This window comes from Fukomys damarensis, unplaced genomic scaffold (assembly GCF_012274545.1).
Source record: "Fukomys damarensis isolate Sample0158 unplaced genomic scaffold, DMR_v1.0_HiC HiC_scaffold_13, whole genome shotgun sequence".
Taxonomy (NCBI): domain Eukaryota; kingdom Metazoa; phylum Chordata; class Mammalia; order Rodentia; family Bathyergidae; genus Fukomys; species Fukomys damarensis.
The window spans coordinates 21783559-21791234 of NW_022900925.1; the positions used below are offsets into that span (position 1 = coordinate 21783559).

General features: G+C 47.5%; 1 long non-coding RNA gene across 1 annotated transcript in view; it reads left to right on the forward strand.

Annotated features, from left to right (window-relative positions):
• Positions 1–5030, forward strand: part of LOC117285870 — a 6066-nt gene extending 1036 nt beyond the window's left edge. Inside the window, exons 2-3 of the long non-coding RNA XR_004516962.1 lie at positions 2559–2700; positions 4130–5030. This is a non-coding gene — a long non-coding RNA (uncharacterized LOC117285870). The remainder of the gene's footprint in view (positions 1–2558; positions 2701–4129) is intronic.
• Positions 5031–7676: the final 2646 nt, after the last annotated feature.

The window sequence follows — 7676 nt, forward strand, 5'->3', positions numbered from 1 at the left end:
CCCGAGAGGCTGGGGACCGATGGATGCGGGAGACTCGGACCCGGCCTCCAGCCTCTCCGCCTCCCGGAGGAGTAAGAGACCTGGCGGCGTACAGCGAGGCGCCTGGCTCAGGCCGCTTGGCCTCCCGCTGGCTGTGACCAGGGAAGGGGAAGGACAGGGACGGGAGGGGGAGACAGCGCTGGTGGGGGCTGGGGACCCAGAGAAAGTTTCTTTTTAGCCTTTTCCCGAGGGAGCTGCAGGGGGCAGAGGGGCGTTCTCCAGAAGGTGGGCAACAAGCCGAGGACCTGCCGTCCTACCCCCGCGGATGGCAGGAAGGCAGGTGCTCAGCGACCCTGAGCCAGGTGTGGGGGTGGGAGCAGCGTTCCTTTGCACCAATGTGAGCTCCCAGTCAGACCCAGCCTGGGGGCTCCAGAAGAGAGAGATGCTGAAAATAAGGACAGAAGACAGCCATCTAAAACCACAGCCTCTGCTGCCTGCCGGAGGGGGGACATTCCAGGGACATAGTGAGAAGCTCTCTTGAGGCAGCAAAGCCAGAGTGGCCCTAGGAAGAAAGAGCAACAAGTAGCCCCCATCCCTACATGGCTGTCAAGAGAGTCTGTGTTTGACAAAGACAGACAGCTGGGGCTCCAGGTAGAGCTGGCTGTATTCCTGCATCCTACTCTACAGAAAGGTGTGTGTGTGTGTGTGTGTGTGTGAGTGTGTGTGTGTGTGTGTTCTGTCCCAGGGTCTGACAGATGGAAGCCCAGCTGGAGCTATAGGTGGGAGCAAAGAATGGGCTTTCAGCTGCCTACCTATCTCCTTTTTCCTGAAAACCCCATGGAAGTCAGCTCCTGGTAGCAGGTGGGTATGGCCTGCCTGCTTGCCCCACACCAGGGATCAAATGGCTGGAATCTCCTGAATCAATGATGCTGAATCCTCAGAGGAGAGGAGCAGAAAATGTGAGTGGCCAACCCAAGCTACACTGCCATGCTGGGACAAAGCTTCATGAAGGGAGGTCCCCTGGTGGACCAACCAGGGGTCTCCAGGGCCTGCCAAGCTTAAGTGACAACTTGGTTGGAAGGCAGTGGAGAAGGCAGTTTAGATCATGTTCATGTCCCTCTGGGTTTATATTCTGAAACATTTTTCTATCCTCCTTGGCCATCTACTAAACAAGATCCAATGAGACAGGCATCCGGATGCACTCTAAGGCAACATGTGCCATGACATTGGTGGTTTATTGATCCTGGGAGTGCAATAATAAAAACATTATCAGTGGGCACAAAAGACAAAGATTGATTGACCTCAGGTGTCTGCTAACCTAGAGGTCCAAGACCTCTCCTCCAGGGATGCTTCAAGGGGACACAGGCTTTCAAAGCAGAAACACCAAAATTAAGTGAGACTGTATCATGTGTCAGGACTTAGGTGAGGGTGTCTTATCATCTCACTCGTCCCAGGAAACTCTCTTGACAGGTGTGCCCTCTTGTTTTACTCCTATTGTACCAAAAGGGAAGCTGAGGCTCACAAAGGTACTACATCCGGGTTATACAATCAAAACTGCCAGAATGGAGATTTGAACCCTGGCATGATTGCCTCTAAAAATCAGATTTCAAAAAGCAAATCCAAAATCCCTTCCCAAATTTAAGAAGAAGCAAATGTATGTGCTCTCACTACTCACGTTACACACACACACACACACACACACACACGTTTTTCACATGCATGAAGCAGCCCTACGCTTTCTGTCCTTCCAGTCACGCCCTTGTTGCCTACTTGTTTTCACAGCTCAAAACACCCTCATACAGGAAGACTACCCTGATTAATCTCACCAACCTTTGGCTCACCCGCCTACTTAGTGCGTTGACCTTTAACTCTGTACCAGGCACTACCCTGGGTTTGCAGAGACAAAGATGAATGAAACACATGCCCCACCTCTGGCAACTCAAGGTTCAATGGGGCGGAGACAGAGAGAGGCAAGCACACAAGTCCCTGTGTAGCAACATGGTCAGCAAGAGAAGCAGTGTAGCTCATAGGCCCGTGATATTCCCAGGCCCCTCTAGGTCCTTCCAACTCCAGCCTTTGCTCGTGCTGCATTCCACCCGCTCCCATCTGCTCAGACCTGCCCTCCACAAACACAAGCAACCGCTTCTCAAAATCACATTCTCAGTTCTCACACCATACGTGCTTCTCCCGCGTGCAGAGATGAATCTCAGAACGGTGCTTCTCCTCTGTGTAAGCTCATTTCCTGCTCCTTCACCTCCCTGGCACGTGGTTTTAAGGAATACAAGCAATATGGCAGCGTAATGGGACAGAGTGACCTGCACCGGAATTTATATGTCCGGTCTTCTCTGCCTCTTTTTTCTCTGTGACCTTGGAGGAAGTTAGAAAACTTCTGTGAATTTCCATGTTCCCAACCTCCAGTTTGGTGGGGCTTCTAATGCTTCCCTCCTAGAGCTGCGGTGCAAAGGAAATGAGATAAAGATTATAAATTATCTGGTACAATTTAGACACTTAGCAATTAACACTTTCTCTTGATGACTACTCAGAGAATGTTCTTTGTTGATTCTGGTGTTCTTTTCCAGGTGATTGGGGAACCATTTAAAACTCTGGAAGGTGTTATTTGCACCAAGCACACTGCATGCCTGAAAGAAAGTGTCGTCATTTCCTAGGACCAGTGAGAAATGCAGTCTTCTGTCTCTGCTTCATCTTGTCCATGGCAGTAAGGTCTTTCCAAACTTCTGCACTAAAGCTCTCCTGAGTGGGAGACACTTAGGGTGGATTGAGGTAGAGGAGAAGAGTGCCAGTTGTGGTTTGCAATAATGGGAACCAGCTCTGTACTTGATATTTAATTAAATCCATTAAATGTCGAGATCACCACCACACCCATTTTACAGATGGTAAAGCTGAGGACCGTTGGAGAGCTACCTTGCCTAAGATCCCACAGCAAAAAAAGTGTAGGCCTGATAGCCCCAGGAATAGACGAGTCCCAGAGATACAGTTCACAAGCCCAATGCAAACACTTCAACAAGATCTCAATGCTGCTGACAATCATCAAGGGTTCAGCTTCAAACACAAAGCATTTGAGTTGTGGAATATTCTTCAAGAAATAATGCAACCCCCATTATCCAGCATGCATGCACAGCAATTCAACCTGATGGCTAATAAAATGTTTCTCCGCAGCTCTCTGAAGGGCCCTCTTTAATTGATAAGACTCCTTTGCAATTAGTGCTATGGTTTCCACACAAACATCAGCTATTGCACGATCCTTAAAAACGCTTTTGCGCTGTTCAGATGGTTGGTTACACATTCCCTGCTTCAACCAGATTCCCAGGACCTAGTTGCTTAGCTCTGGGGCCGGGGGGGTGGGGTGGGTTGGGGGTGTAGAGGGCACAAGGGATTAGGTTCAGAGTGGGCCTGTTTGGCCCAGATTTTTAGGCACTGCCCTAATTGCGTATAATTATGGTCTTTTTTGTGAAGTGTATGACTAAACACAACAGAACTTTCCAGATAAATTCATTTGCAAATTAGTCAGTTTAACCCCCTATTAGCCCATGTGCCCAGATTTTGGCCGTGGCACATTTGCTCGCTTACGAATAAATGAACATGTGGATGCTTTCTCCCCGTGACACTCAAGCTGCTGCTCTGAGATCTGAAGAGGGGGACCCTTCTCCCAACCCTGGGGATCCTGGCCCTGCCCAGAGCCCAACTTCTGGGGAAGGTCAAGAGCAGGCTGCAGTCTTCGTGAAGAGTGACAGGCAGCAGAGTTAGGAAGCTGAGCGCCAGGATCAGCTACAATGCTAATTTGCTACTTACTGTGTGCTAGATACCGGCCTTGCCACCAACACCTCCTAGTTAGGGGCAGGGGGAGGGACAGACATTCTTTTCAACCTACAGATGGCGTTGTTATTTCAAACTCGGAATGGAATATACAACTTTTCCTCTTGGCTTGGCATGGCCATAAAGAAGGGTGAAGGATCAACTATTTATTATGGAACCAAAGTGTTTCCCTGCTGTTGCTCGGTTTATAAATAAAACACCCCTTACAATTATTCCTATGTAGTTTCTTCATGGAACACTTGGCAAATGCAGACACTGAATAGGTACTTTATTGAGATTTTATCAACAGTTGTTTTTATTTTTTTATTTTTTCCAGGCAAAACATACAGAAGCCAATCCACAGTGAGCGGACCCTTGGGTCTCAGCTGCCAATTGACCTGGATTTTAGAGTGGACTTAATTTGCTGTGTGGCCTTTGGAAAACCATGTAGCATCTCTGAGCTACTATTTTGTTTGTTTTTCGTTTGTGCCAAATCATTCCTGAGGCCTCCTCCTGCCGCTGCGGGTGCTGCAATTTGACACAGGCATTGACCAAATCATAAATGCCCAGTTAATGGGATAAAAATGAGTTTGAATCTGGGATCCTGGTCATTAACCCCATGTCACCATCTGCTAGAACAGTATGAGGGCAGGGCCAGGTGGACTGAGAATTACCCAGCAGTTGTTAAACATGCAGATTACTGCCCCAGCCCCTCATTACCACCACTCTCCCCAGCTCAGACTCTCTAGGGATGGGCCTGGCAAAGCCGCCTTCCTAGTGACTTTGCTGGAGGGAAGGCGGTTGCAGAGCTCACCAAGACCAGACAGCTCCCACAGCTCTGTCTGTTCATCAGGGCTGCCGAGCTGGCTTATAGAGTTTTGAGGTACATTTCCCTCTACTTGGACAGAATCCTCTGCGGCTGGCTTCCTCTACCCGCACCTTCACCGCACTCGCTACTCCTTTGCTGCCTTCTTTCTTCTCAGTACTAATCATTTGTGGCACAGCATCTCTTTTCCTCCGGAAGTATCCGCTCTCCTACTGGAATATAAGCCTGTCCTCCTTCCCCGCCCAGGGGACAGAGAATCTGCCTAGCTGGTGAGAAGTTATGTTCCCAGCAAGAGCCGATGCACGAATTCATGAATAAATGAGCATGTGGATAAATTTGCTCCTCCCCGATGTTGAGGTTGCTTTCCTGAGAGGTGAGAATGAAGCCCCAGGGGCCTGCCCTGAACCCCATTCCTGAGGAATGTGAGGGTGTTCCTCAGCCTTGTCTGTCGTCGCTCCATTACCTGAGGAAGATAATCCCAGAGCCAGGGCCAGTTCAGGGATAACAAAGATTGATATAGCCCGAGAGAGTAGAAAAAGAAGAAAAAACTTTTGTTTCTGCAGTACTGGGGATTGAACCTTGGACCTTGGCAGGGAGATATATCCCCAATCTGACTCCTTTTTAAAAACTTTATTTTCAGACAGGACCTCGTGAAGTTAACCAGGCTGGGTTAGAAATTGGATCCTCTTGCCTCAGTCTCCCAGAGCTTTGTGATTATAGGCATGCACCACCGACTTTAAGGGCTGTTGGCTAAGTACCCACTACTTCCTAGTCTGTGTAAACATGAGTGGTGGGGGTGGGGGTGAAAGGTTAGGGTTAGCAGGAGCTGACTGCTTGCCTATCTGCCCCATTTTATCTTTAGCTCACCCTACACTGACTGGACAGCTAACACTTCACTTCAAGCTTCCCTCCACTCACATGAGCTGAGAGCATACTAAAGCCATGAAGAAATAGCTTAAACAGTAGATGTACAATAAATTCTTGCTGATGTGAAATGAGGAATTCAGTTCAGGACTCCAAAATGTTCTCTATTCTGAATCGATTGTTAGTAACCAAAAATTAGTTTGCTATGGGTCTTTACCATTTAGCATGGAATTAGCTTTTAGCCTGTATTTTGTTTAGTTTAATGGGACCCACTTACCCATAGGCTCTTAGTCATGCAAGGGTCCTCTCTTTGCCTGCTAGACAAAAGGGTGACTTCTGGACCACATAGGACCGCAGCCACTTTCATCCTGTCAGGACTTTAATTTGGTGCATCTGTTCGAAGACACAGAAGTCCTCACTTCCATAAACAAACAAGCCCAGTCAGTTTTCCAGGTGGGTAAAAGAAAGTCCACAGGTCAAAGAGACCCTGCCTTCTGATTTCATTACATGTCATTTCCCCTCCTCAAGGGTCTGAGAGCACGCGTGCGCGCGCACACACACACACACACACACACACACACACACACACACATCTTACCCCTTTGTTGTCCACCCTCTACTGTGTGTTTTCTTTTTCTAATTTATCTTCATTTTATATTTTTTATCTATATGTTTCCTTCTCCTCTAGTCTGCATCAGGCTTTTCTCCCCTGGGAAGGAACAGAAGAAAAAAATCATCACTGTTAGTTTTCTCTCTAACACTCAATCCCTGGAGCCAACTGCTTCACAAATAAGAGAAAATGCACAGAGCACCCTGAAGTTGACCATCAATGGGCGGCTCTCCACTTGGACTTAGATGTGCAGGTACCCTGCAGAACAGGAGAAAAGCAGGGGGAAAGAAGGCTGCCTCTGTCTGGCTCTGAATGGAGCTTCCTCTCCCTCTTGTGTTCTGCCAGTGTGTTGCAACTGCTGCTGAACTTGGGCATTGCAGCAGATCTTGGTAGCTCTACGTATCACACAGCCTCTTTTCCCCATCTGCTTTCTCTCACCCACCCACCCACCTTCTTCCATCAGCGCTTTCCCATAGCTTCCCTCTTCATTCTCCTCTCTGCTCAAGTGTACACAAGTCAGAGTACTGCTTGTATGGATCTGTTTGCATTTGATGACTCTTCTGGATCTTCTGTACAAATTGTCTATTTGCTTAAATTCAATGTGTTTATCCCCAAGCTCTTTCATAAAACAGAATGACACAAAAGTAATGACACAGGGATATGAAAATAGGATTGAGGGAAAGAAAGGAGAAATGCCTTGATGTTCTTTTTTTCTCTTATACCAGTGTGGCTTCTCTTTCAATTTCCAATTTCCTAGCACAGGTTTTGGCACGTACATGGAGGCATAGTATCTATCAAGCACCAATATAGTAGGAGGCAATGTATGGGGTGTATGGGGGGCTACAAAATGCAAGAAGCATGGTCCCTGCTTCTATAGGACTTTTCATTCCACAGGTGAAATACTCATTTATATCTTATATCTGAACCACACTAATGTAAAACTCTTGAGAAGCCATTATCCTGCCTGATTTCCATGCACAGAACTGGGGCTAGTGTTTCTGTGTTACTCAAGAAGACACCTAGCCTCAGAGAGTCTGAGCAGATATGTGGAGTCGGAGCTCAGTCCCTGTTTTCTTACCCTGAGTTTGACATTGCTAGGGAAAAGATGTGAGACAGAGCTACAGCTGGGAAGCTGCAGGCAGCCAAGGTGATATGGGGAGGCCCTTTTGTCTGTAATCTAAAGGGTCACAGTAAGATGAACCAGAGACCAGGTTTTTAAGGGCTGTGTTTGAAGGCATGAGGATGAGGTGGCCTCTCTTCCTTTGATCTTTGTATATACAAATATATACGCATCATGTGTGTTCTTTTTTCTATCTAATTACACATGCAATTTAGGATGCATAGGCTACTGATCTTTGCCTGGATACTCTGCTGAAATACTGTTGGAGGATACCAGCATGTAAGGACTTCACATCCTTGTCGTCAGAGATGACTGACTGGTCAAGACAGGGTATCTGTGCCCACTGCAGAGATTTGGGCTCTCTGGAGACATGAAATTGAAAATCCTACACTGTGTAGTTTGGATTTCCGTAGATAGGAGGGAATCAACATGTACTGGGGTCCAAATCACACTGAACCTTGTAC